Source organism: Macrobrachium rosenbergii, chromosome 2 (assembly GCF_040412425.1).
Source record: "Macrobrachium rosenbergii isolate ZJJX-2024 chromosome 2, ASM4041242v1, whole genome shotgun sequence".
In the NCBI taxonomy this organism is placed as follows: domain Eukaryota; kingdom Metazoa; phylum Arthropoda; class Malacostraca; order Decapoda; family Palaemonidae; genus Macrobrachium; species Macrobrachium rosenbergii.
Window position 1 is genome coordinate 61,616,446 of NC_089742.1, and position 18,886 is coordinate 61,635,331.

General features: G+C 37.3%; 1 protein-coding gene across 2 annotated transcripts in view; it reads right to left on the minus strand.

The window, feature by feature from the left end:
- LOC136847688 (uncharacterized) overlaps positions 1-18,886 on the minus strand; it is a 184,513-nt gene that overhangs the window by 131,255 nt on the left and 34,372 nt on the right. For both annotated transcript variants that reach the window (XM_067119512.1, XM_067119522.1), the window contains exon 3: positions 10,822-10,872. The gene's annotated coding sequence lies outside the window, so the exon portion shown is untranslated. The remainder of the gene's footprint in view (positions 1-10,821; positions 10,873-18,886) is intronic.

Genomic DNA, 18,886 nt, shown 5'->3' on the forward strand with positions numbered 1-18,886 from the left:
AATAAACACAGGGTTCGATAAGGGATCCATTGAATGGTTGGTTGATCTAGACTGACGTCCATCAAAGATTATCGCCAATGGGTAGTTAAAAAAGGAGGTAAGGAAAGTGTCATGTTGAATTCTTTAATTCAGAAGAATGTGGAACCGACCAAAATAAACTAAACCTTCAATAACCAGTTTCACTTAGGGAAAAAATATACAAATTAGCAACGTCAGTTACGCTTTCTGAAGATAATGACCAGCAACACGGACTTTTTGTTACTTGCATACTTCATGAAAATGTTAGCTAGCGAGAGAGAGAGAGAGAGAGAGAGAGAGAGAGAGAGAGAGAGAGAGAGAGAGAGAGAGAGAGAGAGAGAGAGAGAGAGCTTTGTGGTAATAAAACCGGATGGATATTAGAATCTTGTCTACAAATTTGTCAGTATATTCCAAAGAGAAAGCAGCATGTTTTGGCAAAAAAATAGAAGGAAAATACTTATTGACTACGGACAAATTTCCCGTTTATTGCAAGAAAGTTGATTCGTAATCGCTGAATTCAAGAAATTACTTGAAATGTAGATGAAAATTGGAAGGAAAACTCCCGTTCAATACTGAAGCCGGTAACTGAATTATCATCATAAATGCCAAGCATCTCCGGTGAAAGTGAAGAATATTTATTCAATGGTTGATTAAACTATTTAATAATAACAATGTGCTCGGAAAGATGTAATACCGACTCCATTTTCTTAAAACATAAAACGTACAGGCAATTTAGCAAAAATGTAAAAACTTTAACTATGAGCCAAAATGTACAAAAATATTGTAAAAAATAAATGTGAAAATGTTTCACAAGCACGTTTCTTCTTATACAGGAGAGGAAGATGATTGAAAATCAAAGAAAATTGATATTTACAAAATTGTGTAACAAATATCTTAACCATAGCTGGAATTACTTCTGAATTTTTGTGCCTCTAAAGCCACTTCCTATATAGACATTTATCGTTCACGTAACTGGAATCAAAACAGATCTGTCGTAATCACAGAGAATAGCGCATAAAAGTATATGGTCATGCGAAGTGAAATAAGTTAAAATTTTGCAAGGTGAAAAGCTGCAAAGACAGGTGCAGCGAATATACATATATAGTATATATATATATATATATATATATATATATATATATATATATATATATATATATATATATATATATATATATATATATATATTATATAAATAAATAAATATATATATATATATATATACATATGAATGTCTTTTACTGTAATACGACAGTATAATATGAAGATAAAAAGGCCCATAAAACACTATTTGAACGTTGCAACCATATATTTCGGGCACTTCCTATTTTACCAGTGAACAGAGGCACAGAAGCAAGCACCCGAAATATATGGTTGCAACGTTCAAATAGTGTTTTATGGGCCTTTTTATCTTCACACATATATATATATATATATATATATATATATATATATATATATATATATATATATATATATATATATATATATATATATATATATATATATATATATATATATATATATATATATATATATATGTATATATATACAGTATATATATGTATGTATGTACGCATGTATGTAATATATGTATGAAATGTATGTACAGTACTGTATATATATTTTTTTCACAAATATTATTTAATATATAACTTGCTATACCCTGGAAATAATTTACACCCAAGGGAAACTATAACTGGTAAAAGCATCTGCCCTTGCCAGGATTAGAACCAGCTCCTTTTGGCTTAGAAGCAGTGATAATTAACTTACCCATTTAGCAGGGAATAAGCACTTATCAATTGTAATTCTACATGAGTGTAAGTTAATCCCAAGGTAAAGTGAATTCAATATTCTAGGGATGTAACTCATGCTGCTGAGGAGGTAAAGAACACTTTCTTTACGCACATCATCATAGCTTCCATTATCTTTCATCACTCTGGCTCTTCTCTGACATCATGCCTCTGGTTGGGTGTGAGTGTTCATTCTCTTGCTCTTGAAAACTATGTAGCAAGTATTATTTACGTTTTTCATGCCCATATCCTACACAGATAGCTTGCATGAATGTTGGTTTCTGATCCTTTTGTCTTCAGAGCCTCACTTCCCAAACATATATGGTACTGGAGACAATGATGATGATGAAGAATGGTATAAACAAGTTCCAACTCGAAGGACGACTGCAAGCTCCAAATCATGTTGAAATGCCAAAGCAGAAAAAAGATCAAGAACCTTGCGTGTCTTCACTTATCAATTACAACAGAGCAGCATTCAATATATCAGAACAACCCCTTGTAGTCACTTGATGGAACCAGGGGGATACAGTACTTGGAGATTTACTCTTTCCAGTTACCCGAAAGAAGGAAGAGTCTAGAGGGAGGGGAGTGGAATTCTCATGACTAGGCAAAACAAAGGGTCCCCTCCATGACAATTAGTAGCCAAGGAAGGTTGGCAAACGAAGCAACTAATCAAGCCTTGGGCACTGAATGAATGAGCTGGCAAACAAATCCAGGGAAAAGGAAGTCTCATGGATGACGAGTTTTTCAAGTGTCATGCCAACCAGGACACAGGGATCACTATCATACTCTGAGAATACAAGAGCAAAATTAACTAGATTTCTAAGAGTCAAATCAGGTATGGATGACTTGTCAAGTTATTCATTAGGATACCTGATCAGGTGGTGCAAATCTAAAAAAAAACCACAACTAGGTTTTATAAATCTACCTAGCTACTACTGGGATCCTACAAAGGGACCCCCAGAGGCAAAAGAGACAATGACGCAAGAGGACGCAGCCCAGTCTTCTTTACCATTTCAGTAAAAGGTTGGCTTCCAGCCCTAGGAAAGAGGCATGGCAAGAGCTGAGGTGTCATCTAAAGGAACCTAGTTCCTTAACCCTTAAGGGATGGATTGATCCTCAGTGTGAAGTAAAACAGGTTTTGGGGAGGTGGACGGATTGATCTACAGTGTGAAGCAGAATTACGCACCACTGTTATGGTAATAATGATTCGAAACAAAGGTGCCAATACTTCTATATGCTATAAATTCACTAATGGCAACTTTCATACAGACGTGAGAGTTAGGCCAATATCAGTAATGCTTGTGACTTCAAGGGGAAAAGTACTGCATCTCTCTCTCTCACACGAATCTTTTTGTAAATTTGCTTGTAAATATACGAAGGGGTTGCTGTTGTTTTTTGTTTTTGTCTTTTACGATAGTATGTCGGTTGTAAATGTAATTTTACAAAGAAATATTAGAAAAAGCAAACAAAGTAAAAAAAAAGTTACTGAATCTTCCTTCTTGTAAATTTACATGAATATTTTAGAACAAATATGCAAAAAATTTGTAACTGCTTTTATTTCTTATCTGTTTTGATACTGTGTGAGCAGTAATAATAATTGTACAAAATACAATAAATTTATCTATTAGAAAAAACATATATAAGTTGGTAAAATTTACGATTGTCTTGTAAATGAGGCCCCACAAGGGGTTGTAAATAGTCATTTTCAACTTCTCGTGGAAGGTAGGGAAAATTTTTTAGAATTTTTTTATTTATACAGTGTGAATGTATGTGTCATTCTCTTTCCATTGATGTGATTTTTTTTTTATTTTGCCGACCTCAAAGTTTCCTCGGTCTGGGGTGCTGCACATTGATAAATTATGCCGTCCCTTAAGGGTTAATCGATGGAACTATAGAGGGGTAACAAGAGACAAATTCAGAAGCAGATGAGTCAACAGACATCAACAGAAGTACTTATCTGATCTCTTTTAATGAAGAGATACCACTCACTCACAAACCAAGCACAGCCTGTACCACACACAAGTTGAGGCTAACACACAGTACTCCTGTTAGAACACAAAACAGGGGTCTATCCTGTGATGATATAAACATGCTACAAGCTCAAGCTTGCAGACTCTGACAAGTATGCTGAGGAATGGAGATATTCACAAGGTAAAAAAAAAATAAAAAATAAGACACCACTACAAACTAAGGGTATTGTAAAAATTTAAAAATTCAGAAAAAATTTACAGAACTGAATGTAACTTGTTACTGTGTAGAAAAAACTTCAACACTTAAAACTGAGAACCAAAAATGAATATATAAGAAGTTGCCGAATTGTTATCAAGTTAGCCCACCTTCCTTACCTCTGATTCAAATTATCTTTATGAATAAATTGTTTGAGTCATTATGGGGAATACGCTGTATGTTTAGAAGGGAGTTGAGGATGGCACAGCCTCTTAAGCTGCCATATTAGCCTTGTCAATACCTTCAATAAGCACATTACCTGGCATCCAACAAATGTTTACTTTCAGTCATTTTCCTGTGTAGAGTGGACCAACCAGTCATATTTCTGGTCCCACATGATGAATGGATATTAACCCTTAAGGGATGGCATAATTTATCAATGTGCAGCACCCCAGACCGGGGAAACTTTGAGGTCAGCAAAATAAAAAAAAAAATCACATCAATGGAAAGAGAATGACACGTACATTTACACTGTATAAATAAAAAAATTCTAAAAAATTTTCCCTACCTTCCACGAGAAGTAAATTTTACCAACTTATATATGTTTTTTCTAATAAATAAGTTTTTTGGATTTTGTAAAATTATTATTACTGCTCACACAATATCAAAACAGATAAGAAATAAAAGCAGTAACAAATTTTTTCCATATTTGTTGTAAAATATTCACACAAGTTTACAAGAAGGAAGATTTAGTAACTTTTTTTTTTACTTTTACATGCTTTTTCTAATATTTCTTTCAAATTTTCTTTGTAAAATTACATTTACAACCGACATACTATCGTAAAAGACAAAAACAAAAAACAACAGCAACCCCTTCGTATATTTACGAGCAAATTTACACAAAGACTCATGTGAGAGAGAGAGAAGCAGTACCTTCACCCTTGAAGTCACAAGCATTACTGATACTGGCCTAACTCTCACATCTGTATAAAAGTTGCCATTAGTGAATTTATAGCATATAGAAGTATTGGCACCTTTGTTTCGAATCATTATTACCATAACAGTGGTGCGTAATTCTGCTTCACACTGAAGCTCAATCCGTCCACTTCCCAAACCTGTTTTACTTCACGCTGAAGCTCAATCCGTCCACTAAGGGTTAAGGATGCTTTACAGACTATGAATGTTTCTTTAGATGTGGACAATCGCACTCAGGTGGAGATCTATCCTCAACTCTTTGAGGGATCCTTATGGATCAAAATGTTTTACAGATGTCACTCATCAGAGGTCACACCATTAAGAAACAGTGCTAACTACAGTGCTAGCTGGCACTGAGACTGTGACTTAACATTCCAGAGTCACATCCTGAGTCATGACCATGACTGCAGTCAAGAGTGTAACCAGGATTGTGAGGATACTTGTCAGGGCAAGGGCACTGACCTACGGATTCTAACGGAGGCTCACACTGTCCCAAGGAAAAACTGTATTAAACAGACCTTCTGAGCTCTCACAATAAAGAAGACAGTGACTAAAGCAAATTATCTTCTACTGCCCTAAGACCTACCAGAAGAAGCAAGTTGCAGTCAGCGTCAAGATTCAAGGAAAAGCAGAAGACCAACTCTTCTCCACGAATGGTCTTGATCCTCAACAAAGGAAAGGTCGTCATAAATGTCTCTTTTTCATTGCTTTCTTTCAGAACCAGATCTTTGAAAGTAGCTTCATTGGTCTTGTCAGGGAATAGGATGAGACATTGCCAGAGAGAAAGCGAACTGATCCATGATCTTCAATACTGAAAAGCAAACTGTGCTGAAGGCACCTCAATGCCAGAAAAGAAGGCACTTAGACTTGTTGAAGGACCAGACAGTGCTTGTAGAGCATTTTGATGAAGAAAACCAAGATACAACCATAGCCCTACAAGATCAAACTTCCCCATCAGAAGTCCTCAGCTGGCTTTGAAATTTTTAAAGTGCAGCAGCCTCATAAAGCCAAACAGGTATCTTCAGCACCTAACTTAGGAGCAACTCTAACCAAGAAAACCTTACCATCTGAGTTCAACCTACCTTTGACCATTGCTATAGTGAACACTACTGCAAATTTAAGACTTCAGATGGAGAGACAAGGAACTAGCAAAGGGTATAACCAACCAGTGGCCACAGTCCACAGAGTTCTGCCGGGGGACCTACAGCTTCCATACACTTTGTCTTCACAACACATGATGTTTGAGAAAAAGAAGCTAACAGCCAGAACAATCCCCTCTTATGGTTTATGGACAAGAGAAGATACTGGCAAGCCTTCCAGAGGCCTTATCCTTCTACCCCAAAAAGCTTCCTTCTACAGCAAAGCTTCATAATAAGGGAGTTAGAAGAAGGCACAGACAGTACTCACCCCGTGAGAGTAGGAACTTTTCTCTGGAAATTCTGGAGATCATGTCAGATGATCAGAGCAGAACTGTGGGTAGAAAAAATGTCATCTGAATCAGTTACCAACTCCCCTTTCTGAAGGCAAGCCCTCACCCCTCTCTCACGGGGACCCGCAAACTTTGGGATGTACAGCTGTGGTTCAAAGATTTTTCAAGCTTTGAACTGCAAGGTAAGATTAATTGCTCTGGAAAAATCATTAAGGAGCTGCAGAATGTATCCCTTCGTTGGCTGAGTCGGTTGAGCTTCAGACTGTCACCCGATGGGCCGGAGTTCAATTCCCCCGGCTGGCTGATGAAGAGTTAGAGGAATGTATTTCTGGTGATAGAAATTCATTCCTCGCTATAATAAGTGGTTCGGATTCCACAATACACTGTAGGTCCAGTTGCTAAGTAACCAATTGGTTCATAGCCAAGTAAATAAGTCTAATCCTTCGGGCCAGCCCTAGGAGAGCTGTGAATCAGCTGTGGTCTGGTAAAACTAAGGTATACTTAACTTTTGCAGAATGTATCACTTGGTTTCAATAATTGTTTCTTTGTGGTGTCACAGGGTGGGGACCAATCTTGGACCTCAGCCCAATAAATGAGTTTGTGCGGTAAACCTTCTTCAGGAATGGAATGAGAATTAGGGAAACAATCCAATAGGATTAGAGACTTACTTAAAATATTACTAGTTCATCTGACAGAGAACATGATCTGGAAGTAGTCATCCTTGATTCAACATTTCCAGTGAAGTTCAAATCCTCTGGCTAAGTTGTGACAAGAAGGTATGAGCACCTCATGTTACTGGAGAAACTTGTTCCCTACAGCTACTTCAGGATGCCATAGCTTCAGCTGCAACTTTTTAAAAGAAGCCAGTAGCAACTAATACATGAGTACCACACACTTGCAAAACTTAGAGGATGGTCAGTGGAAGCTGAATCCCAGTCACCTGTTAGCAGGAGTCACACTGGTCCCTCTCTCACCCACATATATCAATGTTTATGCATACAGAGTCAAGGTTGGGGTGTAATCATTCTGGATCATTAAGCAAAAAATTAATTTCATACATCACAGGATGAGAGAAAGTATATGCATCAACTTTCTCTTAAAGGACACCTTCTTAGATCTCCAAGCATCTGCTCAGGTTTTAGCAGCTACTAAAAGGGCACAGTCACGCAGCACAGAGAAAGCTACATCTCACAGAGAAAGCTACATCTAAGTTTAAAGTTCCATAATTCATTTCAATCAAATGGAAGTCACGTTACTTGCTGATTTTTCTTATGGTTCTCATTATGTTCATTTCTAGTCTCCCTTGATCTTGCAGAATTACTGATGCATTAAAAAGTATCTTGCCATTTTTACTTTGATCTTACCTTTAACTAGCTAGTAACAATTTGGAGATTTCACCAGGGCTTAAGGGATAGATTCACTGAAGTGGCAAAATAACCTCAAAAATATTCCTACTATTAAATGTATTATTATTACAGTATTACACTAAGCTAATTCATTTAACTCCCACAGGTCTGCCCTGAAGGATTTGACTTTATTAATACTAAAGTCTAGACTGTACTTATTAAACCATAGCTTTTGGAAAATTTCATATCTAGGTTAATTCAAAATGGGGATTCAGACAACATTTCTTCAATTGATGTTTCCAAAACTTGCTTGACATTCTTTATTAATTATATTTTCAACATTCATTCACACAAAATACTGTTAACTGTTAGCGTTACTTCACATTTTATACATATAGGGATTGGATTTAGTAGTCTATCCATCAACTATCCATAGGTTAAATGAGAGCGATAACTTCAAAGACAAGTCAAAATTAATTGCGTATGTAGTTCCTTTTGATAAGAAGAATTCTATATTCCAACTTAGGGCTTGATCCATTTTAATTTGTTACTATCAGTTCCCAAGTCAAGGCGACAATGAATAAAGACTGAAGACAAGAAGGAACAAGCATCTAAACTTTCCTAATTACTAATGTCCTTGGATGGCTCATCACATCTGGTGCTACTACTACTACTACTCTCATCCTGGAACTACTCTTCCCTAGATAATGATAAAGCACCTGGAAAAGCCTATAACTGTTTCAAAATGACCCAAAACAGGGCTTTGCAGCTATGTCTGGATCATGACTGGGGTTGGCCATCCAAAGAAGGGAAACAGGGAAGGCTGGAACAAAGGATGCAGCTATCTTCAAGCCAGATGGACTGGGCTAGGATGAAAGTGATGGAGTAATGATGGTCATGTCAGTGGATGTTATCAATTGCTGCTGCATCAAGTCCTGAAGTGAAGAGAACAGGTGTTCCTTAAGGCCGGACATAGGTATCATCTGTAGTAATGGAAATGACTGCTCACCAAGCCACTCACAACCTTCCTAACAACCAGGATGGGAGGCTGGGCTGGGTTGCACTTAGTTGACTGCCAAAAAAATTACTGGTCATCTGGAAACCAAAACTGAAGAAGTGGTTACATCTGCTGCACAATTCCTAGCCTGTCTCCTAGTGACTACTGACAGGATGACCAGTTGCGACACATCACAAAGGTAGGGGTGGTAAAGTACACCTGTCTGTGACACCTGCTAAACATTACATTTAATCCCTGTCTAAGGCTGACATATACACATGACAGGGTTTACCTGGTAAACCTTTGCATATCTGCTGAAGGGAGGTTGGTATAATATACTGTCCTACAGTAAAATCAGTCAGAACACTGCTACCATGCACAACAGAAAGCAGTGTAACAATAATTAAGACTATAAATATTAACCAAGGGAAATGTTATAACACATTTCCTGTGTATACCAAGCACAAAATTATGAAAATCTATCATAGCTGGCATAAAATAGGATAAGGAAAAGCTGGATAATAAAACAAACAAACAACATAAAAAACTTTAATGAGGTTAGTGACACACGACTGTTAGTACTTTGGTAGGAAACAGCCCAAATACAAACAAAAGGAAAAGCTAAACACAGCCTTTGCATGCAGCACAAAGAAAGCTACATCTCACAGCGAAAGCTACATCTAAGTTTAAAGTTCCATAATTCATTTCAATCAAATGGAGGTCACATTACTTGCTGATTTTTCTTATGGTTCTCATTATGTTCATTTCTAGTCTCCCTTGATCTTACAGAATTACTGATGCATTAAACAGTATCTTGCCATTTTTACTTTGATCTTACCTTTAACTAGCTAACTGCTCCTTACATAATTAACATAATGCATTAAACATCAGTCACCAAGACCAATAACATCAACCCTTTGTGGATTTTTTGAGGGGTCAGAATCTGTCTGCATCAGAACATTCACCCTTCACTGACTGAGCAAAAATGTGAAATGTTACAAATGATTTTCTTTGATTGCTCTGTGTAACATTATACTTCATGCTACATTAATAAAAGTGGTTATATTTTAAATCTAAATAGTTGAAATTTATCATGACATTTTTAAATTGCCAAAAAATAAAATAAAAAAACCATTGATATCACAAGTAAAAATCAACTATAACGACAAACTTTTGTTATTTTTCTAAAAAATGAATTCCTGATAAATCAGAGAAATGAGATGCCCAATTTCTGTTAAAAGTGTAAAAGCACATAAAATTGCCTTTCTAATAATATGGAATTCTTTACTATTTTACCAAAGTATGATACCAAAAAATGCATGCAGAGAAATGTAAAATATACCTTAGTGGCGTAAGTTCACCAAGCAGAATACAGTAATGCTTTTGCATCGCTTTTCTAAAAATTGCCATATACAGTATCAGAATACTGTACTGTACAGTATATACTGGTCTTGATGGCACCAAGCATCCATACATGCCATATTCAGTTGTGATGAAGCTTTTTAACGATTTATGGCATATTTATTAAACAACTATGAGCATCTTTCAATGAGAACAATAGTCATTACAGTATTAGCATTTCAGAGGTTCAAAAAATGGATGACTTCTATAACTATCATGAGAATCGCAAAGTAGTAATATAACAAAATACCCAACAAAACCCAAGGAAAAACTGGAAATCACTAATGCTGTGCAAAAAAAGCATTGTTCCTATAAACACCAAGTATACTGTACTGTACTCACTTGCATACAGGCTCTTGAAACTTAAGAAGCAGTTCAGGAAATTGACCCCAAACAAAGAATACTACCAGTTGAGGTACAGATACCCCTAAAATGTATGAAGTGGAAAATTAGGTTAACAATGAAAATAAGATGAAATAGTAAAGGAAATAACTGAAACATAACTGACATGAAAAATATGGGAGGTGACTGAAGGGTAACTAAGGCTCAAGGTGATAAAAACACCAAGCTACTATTGCTCTTCTACTACCTGACAGCCAAAAGACTGTTCTGTCAAGGATTTCTGAAGACCATGAACCAAGACAAATATGAAAGATGGGGGTTATGATGCAGCAAACAGAATTTAAACCTTACCTTAAATCTATAAATCTTCCAACGGTCTCCGGTATTACTGGCTTTTGAATTCTGTTAAAAAACAAATAGATTTATCAAGTTTAGTTTATAGGATTTAAGAGAAATTAATTTTGTCTTACATAAACAATAAACTATATGAATTCATTTTTCCACAATGTAGGATAACATATATTAAACCTAATTTTGTTGTATAGCTTTCAAATATCCAAACTTTACTTTTTTAATATTCCACATTCAAATTCAAAACCATAAAACTACAATCATCTTCAGAAAATTAAAATTTAATTCATTTTTCCACAACGCAGAACAATACATGTCAAACACTCACTAAAACAAATTGAAATAAAAATGTAAAATCGCCTTTCTCATATTCTTGCATTAGTAATAATGAGGGATCAGTTACACATTATGATTGTTACTGCAGGAATTTAAATAACATACAGAAGTAAAGATATTCTCTCTGCATGTAATACATATTAAATAGTTAAACTAAATATTAAATGGTTAAACTAGACCACCTAAAATTCTTTAGCCTCACAGAGCTGGACCAGATGCACAGAAGACCATGAAAATGGTTCTTTAGAATTTTTGTGGTACTTCTAGAGTAAATCAGCCTACTTTCTAAGCTTTCATTGAGATAGCCTGAAGCTTTCACTCTCAGAAGTACAAAACCCCCCAAAAATTAAGTCAGATAGCCAGGTGGGAGAGAGCAAAAGACAAGTAAAAGAGAAAAGTAAAAACTTAAGAACAGGGCTCAAAATGAGCCAAAACCACTCTCCATCTAAAAAAAAGTCTTAGGAGCACCATTAACTAAATAAAAAGGACAGCCAGGAGGACCAAGCAATTACGACACAGCCACACACACACACAAACAAATCAAGGCAATATCTAAGTATCTTCATTCTGTTTAGGAGTGCTACTGAAAAATATACAAAAAACATGAACATATACCTTGGTAAAATAACATACAACCACTAACTTGCATACATATCACCAGCAAATAATCAACATGAACATACATGTCGTTTTTAAAATAATTTGTATTTTTCCTAGATATACAAACCAGAGTACTTATTTAGAAATATCCTTTGGTGATAGCTGATTTGGTTGTTGAAGCTTGTAACAAGGTCATTACAATTACAAGGTAGGTGTGTGTGTGTGTGTGTGTGTGTGTGTGTGTGTGTGTGTGTGTGAGAGAGAGAGAGAGAGAGAGAGAGAGAGAGAGAGAGAGAAGAGGAACCCTAGTTATTTATTCGCACAGCAGTACCTAGTGTTCCCTTGATTATCCACATACGCACTATCAACAAGTCAGTATTATCCACACTCAACTGCAGCCCGCAAAATACATGTGGATATATATACAATAATTAAAAAATTAATAAAAAGCCTTCTATTTAGTTTGCAACACTACATGAGCAGAAAAGTGCGATGGTAACACTGTAACATTTAATACAGCACACTGACAAAGGGGTATTGTGGGGGAGGGTAGACTGGGGTAATTGGTTGTAGGGAGGTTGAAAAGGAGAGCAGAGTGGGGAGGTTTGGGAGAACCTTTGTCTGCTCAGGAGCTTTTGCAACTGCTATCAGTTCAAAAAGCAACAACATCATAATCTTTGTTTACACAGCCTTGGAGTGGCTGATGGGGATGCTTCATTCCTATAGAAGTTTCATGCTGGGAGAGCACTCATATTTGAGAGCTTTCCCAACAGTAATTGGCTTAAAAACATCATCATCTTATGTCATTTTTTTTTTTCTTTAGGTGGCTGATAAGAGATGCATCACGACTGCATTTTAGAAGTATCCTTCTCTCATTTGCTGCCTGTGAAGACAACACACTAGTTTCAAGTTGCATTCCACTGCTTTGTTTGGATGCAAGTCATTTGTTAGCTCTGTATTAACATGTTAAATGTTGCTGTGTGGCACCTTGTATTGCACTGCATTCTGCAGATTTTGTGGGTTTTGTAGGTGTCCCTGCATAGTTGCAGGTGTTTCTGTCACTGTGTGTTGCTGTGTATTTTGTGTATGGCCCCATCACCTCCTAAGAGGGCCAAGAAGGTGCTTACCCTTCACAAGAAGCTGGAAATCATCAGGAGGATCAAGGCAGGGTAGTTCATGACCCATATCACAAGCAAGAATGGCACAGCACTGGCTACTTTACAGGACGTCAAGAATCCCAAGGACAAACCGAAGTACTCACCCAACTTTGGGAAGAAGATTTCTGGGAGTGGGGCCCTCAAGGTCATGGCCAAACCCCACCATGAGGCAGCTGAACAGTCGACCTTGATCTGGTTTTGCCATCAGAGGTCAGCTAGGGTACATGTGCATGATGCTGAGTTGAAGGCTACTGCTACAAAGTTGACAGGTCTTGTGTGGGGTTGTGTAATTAAAGGCACCTGAGGTTTGGCAATTTCAATTCAAACTTTGACATGGGCTTCCAACAAGGAGACTCATGGCAAAGACTTCGATGCTTCCAGGGAGGGAATAGGGGAATTTCACCATCCACCGAAAGACTTGATGAAAAAGGAAGGCCTTTTTTAGAGTAAAATTTACAAATCTGATGAAACTGGTCTATTCTAACATCTTGGCTGATGAGAAGGAAAAGAAATTACCCAATCAAAACCTTTCCAAACAAAGTGTATCTGCTTTGTTCTGTGCAAATGCTTCAGGCAGCCATCACTGCAACCCAGTCGTAGTTGGTCAAACAAAGCAACCCCAAGTAATGCATGCCTTGATGGATAGTCTCCCAGTGATATGCTATTATTTGGTGAAGGCTTGGTTCACCACCAAGATTGTCTCTCATTGGTTCCATAACCATTTTGATGAGGAGGTTCTTATCATCAGACACAGAACATAGGCATTACTAGACATCGAGTGAAGGCCTTGCTTCTTATCGACAATGTGCCTCTGCATCTTGCCATAAACCAGATGGTTGGTGATGAAGTATGCATTAGGGACATGTTTTTGCCTCCTAATATGAATACACTCTTACAACCGATGGACCAAGGTGTTATTATACGGGAGGAAGTTCCTGGAGGAGGTGATGGTGGTGTTTGAGGATGAGGAGCAACAAGACTTGGATACATACGAGGAAACACACTCTGGAGAATCTTTGAAAATAATCACTGAAATCTGCCACTACAAGGAGGCCTGATCAACTTCCTAGGTTTCTATGGCAACAACTTTTATGTCCACCTTGCAAAGGGAGGTGACATTGTTCCCAAGAATGACATATGAGAGTGACTGGATAATGATGATGGCAATCCTGGCTGTCAATTGATGTCTGAAACAAGATAGCTGCTGCACTTGCCACTACTTTGTTCTATTGGATGAAGCCCCTGGAGAAATCGATGACACTGCCACTGCTCTGTTCTGTAGGATGAAGACCCTCTTAAAATATCAATACCTCTTCCAACCAGTTCACCACTTTATGACTTCCTGGAGGAGGAAGATGAGAATTTGTATACCCTCCTCACAAGTTTTTAAAATCCAGCCCATGTAAGCAGTTTTGGCATACCTCACAGGTGTGTGTGTGTGAGAGAGAGAGAGAGAGAGAGAGAGAGAGAGAGAGAGAGAGAGAGAGAGAGAGAGCTTTTATTTTGTGTACAGTACTGTACAGTGTATTCTGTATTGTTTATAAGCATATTCAACACTGTTTAGTGACAGAATAGGAAATAACTTACGAACTTGCCACTTTACATTTGTATAGCTTTTTACTGTATCCACAAATTTCCAATATCCCCAAGGAATTTGGATGTATTATTCTTTCAGCTACAAGGACAAATACATCCAGTGTACCTCTTCACCAACCTTAGCCCAACTGTGAACCGTAAACAATACACAACATTCTCCAAAAGGAGTTTGGAAAGCTATACAACAAACAGCTTGAGCAAACATCACAGGGACAAGAAAAATTAGTCCAAGGTCCTATGGGTGTCTTCTTGTAGAAAGAGGAAGGTACCCTCAAAACCTAAAACTGAAATTTGAACAGAGTTCATGTATATCTCCAAACCCTGGGTGCTACACAAGCAGAATCTAGGTCTTTTCCCTTATTAAAAGACTAGAGGGTGCACTCAAAAACCACAAGGTCAGAAGGGAAGGTACCAGTTTCACCTTCTAATGGGCCAGCCCACAAGAGAAGTATTAGAAGAGTAGCTACCAGAAGAAAGCGTCAGGGAGATTTTACCAAAGCATGAAGTTCCACTTATTTTGTGACCAACTCTCACAGAAGAATGTAGAGGGGGAACACCCTTAAGATGAGGACACAGAATTCTGCTCATACATCACAAGAGGGATTGAGGGGATGGTAAACATAGCTGTAAGGAAGGCTGAACAAGAGCAACATAAGATCATTATGAAAGGAACAATGACAGTCATCTAACTCTGCAGTCTAGCTACCATAGCCAAGTGGATACTTACTAGAGAATATCTTGTGCAAAAACCAGTATGCCCAGGAGAAAACTCTCATAGATTAAGATGGAACTGCATGAACTATCACCAGCTCCTATAGAGGAGAGCTGGACTGGAAAGACAAACTGTCAAAGTGGAGCCTCTTCCTTGCAAAGCCACAGATCATTCCAGTTCTTCCCAGAGAAAAAAACACCTAAGTTATCCCCCAACGAGAGAAGTTTTGCAACCTATAAATGAACCAATGTTCACATTTCCCATCCTAAAATGGTATTGGGGAACAAAACTGTTGGAGAAAAAGGTTGTTTGAGTATGTGAACACTTACTTCCCATGGGAAACAAAGGAGTCACCACAGGTGGAAAAAGTAAGGATGGCATTCCCTAACACTGCATTCCCCTCCTGAGGGCCTCAGAAAGATGCTGAGGACTGAGAGGTATGGCATTTGGTAAAGTAATCCCCTAAGGTGAGAGGATCATCTACCTTAGGACTCTATTAACCACCATAAAGTTACCTTCAAAATTCCTGTAGGATCTGCAAAGGGGAAGGCAACTGAGCCTCAGGTGGTGGTTATGCAATCAACAAAAGGCTAAGGGAAAAGGCCTGATCTCTTCTAAAGTTCAATCATGTGTACACCATCCTTCTTCCACAGGGAAAGTTCAAGAATCTTCCCAGCCCTTTCAGTCTTCTTTCCAGGCTTTGGTCCACAAGAGAGGCAAAAGTAAAAAGATGGAAGGAGGATTCTGAAGCAAGCAATCCTTTCCCAGCTTCTGGGGCTGGTGACATCAGAGGAGTCTCTCCATAGTCAGAGGCACTATACTGCAGACTGCAGTGTCTCCCTGACAAGAGATTCAAGAATTTTTTCAATCCCCTCCCTATGAGACTTTGTAGGCATTAATCATAAAAACCTGCTGTTGTATCCAGTGAAAGTTTTGCTGTATTATCAACACATGACTCAAGATCTTAGTCTGAACTGTTGACAACTGTTTATTATCACCTGTGCGCACAAGAAGGATGTACCCAAGAATACCCTCTCATTTTGGCTTCAGGGTCAACAAGCAGGCATATAAGTCATCTAGCATGGATGACAGCTTTGTACACCAGGTGAGTCCCACAAAGTCAAGGGCACTGCTCCATCCCTAGCATTCAAGAGGAACTTATCAATGGTATAAGTACTGACAGCAGATGTCTGGCAGCACTAAAACACTTTTAACTCTCTCTACTAGAAGGATTTTGCCCACAAGTCTTTGGGTACTTTCTCCTTAGGACCTGATATGGTTGCTTAACAGAGCTAACTATCTATGACTTGTAGTGGTTGGAAGATGCGACTCCCTTTGCCTCCCTTTTAACAAGGAGGCTTAGCATTACCATCTGAAATTTCCTGTACCCAAACAGGAAGCCATAGTTCATATTTCCTATAGTGAGGTCACATATAAGTGACACTCTGGCACAGGGCTCAATCAGCTTTGCATCACATAAGCTGTAATCCTTCCCCTGCTCATGTACGTGAACAGGAAGCTGATATATCTGGCTGGGAAAAACAATGCCACTCATGATCTTTGGACACTACGCCCCCATCTAAGGAGTGTCTCCATATAAAAGATTAAGGTGTTTTCCAGTAAGAACAAACTGCAAATTTCTGATATGTATTTTTCCTAGATATACAAGTATGGTCTTTTATCATAATCCCACCTCTGTCCAACCCTACATTCATCCCACTTGCTGCAAGAAAAAATGACAGTCAAGTGAACTGGTTGGTCCCCCACCCCCTCATACACCTACTGCTAATCAACTTTCTTGTTGCCAAGCTTCAAAAACCAGACCAGCTTTCTCAAAGGTAATCCATACAAAAGATGAGGGTTTACATTTTTTTGGCACATCTAAGCATTGTTTTTTAGGGTGCCATATGCGTTAGATATCTTTTTTTCATGGCTGATATCTGCAGCCTCCTGGAATCTTTATCTTTAAAAGAGCTTTGCACTGAGAAATAGTTTTCAATTTTCTGAATATGACAATAATGATTTACACCACCATAGGAAGATATCCTTCCTGGTTATTTTCTATGAATAACATTTCTATGAAGAATTTGCAGTATCAACTTTAGTGTAATTAATGTGTGCTATTTCTTTCAAAAAGCCTTTCATTCACATTCTGATGGGGTGCTATGCTGACGCACCAGAGGGTTCCTACTTCCTTTACGCAAAACAGTGGCACAGTCTTAATTGTAATGTTAATGATGCTGATTCTCATAACTTTAAAAGATTGAAAAGATGCTTTAAAAGTACTGTACACTAATTCATTAATTTTTCTATCACTTCTCAATTTAACTGAGTATTTATATATCATTGTTGATGTGTCTTTTTAATGTAGCTATATTAATCTTCTATTTGTAACATTTTTTCTGCACATCTCTTTCATAAGATTAACTTATGTTCTTTTCTTGTCCAGGTTCTAAGAAAGTAACAAAATGGAAAAGAAAAGAAGGATATCACTCAGCCACAAAGGAAGCTTTAGATATACCCCTAGAAGGAAGAAAGGTTATTAGTCATGAAAAAACAGTACCTGGAAGAGTCTAAGGGAACACACCTTGAGCTAAAGTAGAACAACCAAGAGAAGAGGTGATTTAGGTTTTCTATTCTAGAGAAGCTTCCTTTACAAATTAAATTCCTCTTTGGACATGAAGTGACTTCCATTAGAGAGCATGATGCACAGAAAACAAATCTCAGTACGGACCATTCAAAACCTACTGGTTTGTCTTAGAGAGAGTTGGGGGAATAAAATCTTTCAGCACACAGGATACAAATCTCATCAAAGCTGGACAAGTCACCTTTACCTAATTAAGGCTCAAATTTGAAAAATTCAGTGTTTACATGACAGAAACAGTAATACATACTTCCATCATTAAGCTATAATTATACAAAATGCTGTAGATAGGTGGTTGAAACAATCTAGTTGCTAGAACTACATCATAAGAGTTCCCAATGAATTTATTAAATTCATATTAAGGAAACTACTACATTTTAAGAAGAAAAAAAGTATAATATAAAATGAAAGCAGAATTGTAACCACTATTATCAAACTAATCTCATGTGGAAGGCAAGGAAATGATATGCTGCATAAATATTAACAAAATCATTAAATAAGAAACTTAGATATTTATTCATAGTTACTATTAATTCAGTGTTTACATGATAAAAATAGCAATAATTCTTCCATCATCAAAGTATTATTATACAAAATATTGTCGGTAGCCAAATTATCTTGTTGCTCAATGAACTACTTCACATGAGTTCCCAGTGAATTTCCCTGATTCATATTACAAAAACTAATTCATAATAAAGTAATATAAATAGTGTAATAAGAAAATGAATTCAGAATTGTAACCACTATTACCAAAGTGACCTTGCACTGAAGGCAAAGAAATATGCCAGACAAAAGTTAACATAACCATTAAATACGAAACTTGGAGACATATACTTGGTTACTGTTCAGATTTGTTACATTACCTTCACCACTTTCCTGTTTTCCCACTCATGATGGACAGCAAATTACTTTCATCAATGAATTTCCTGTTTTCCCATTCATGATGGCATGCAAATTACTGCCATCAATGCATTTCCTGTTTTCCACCTCATGATGAACTGCAAATTACTGCCATCATTG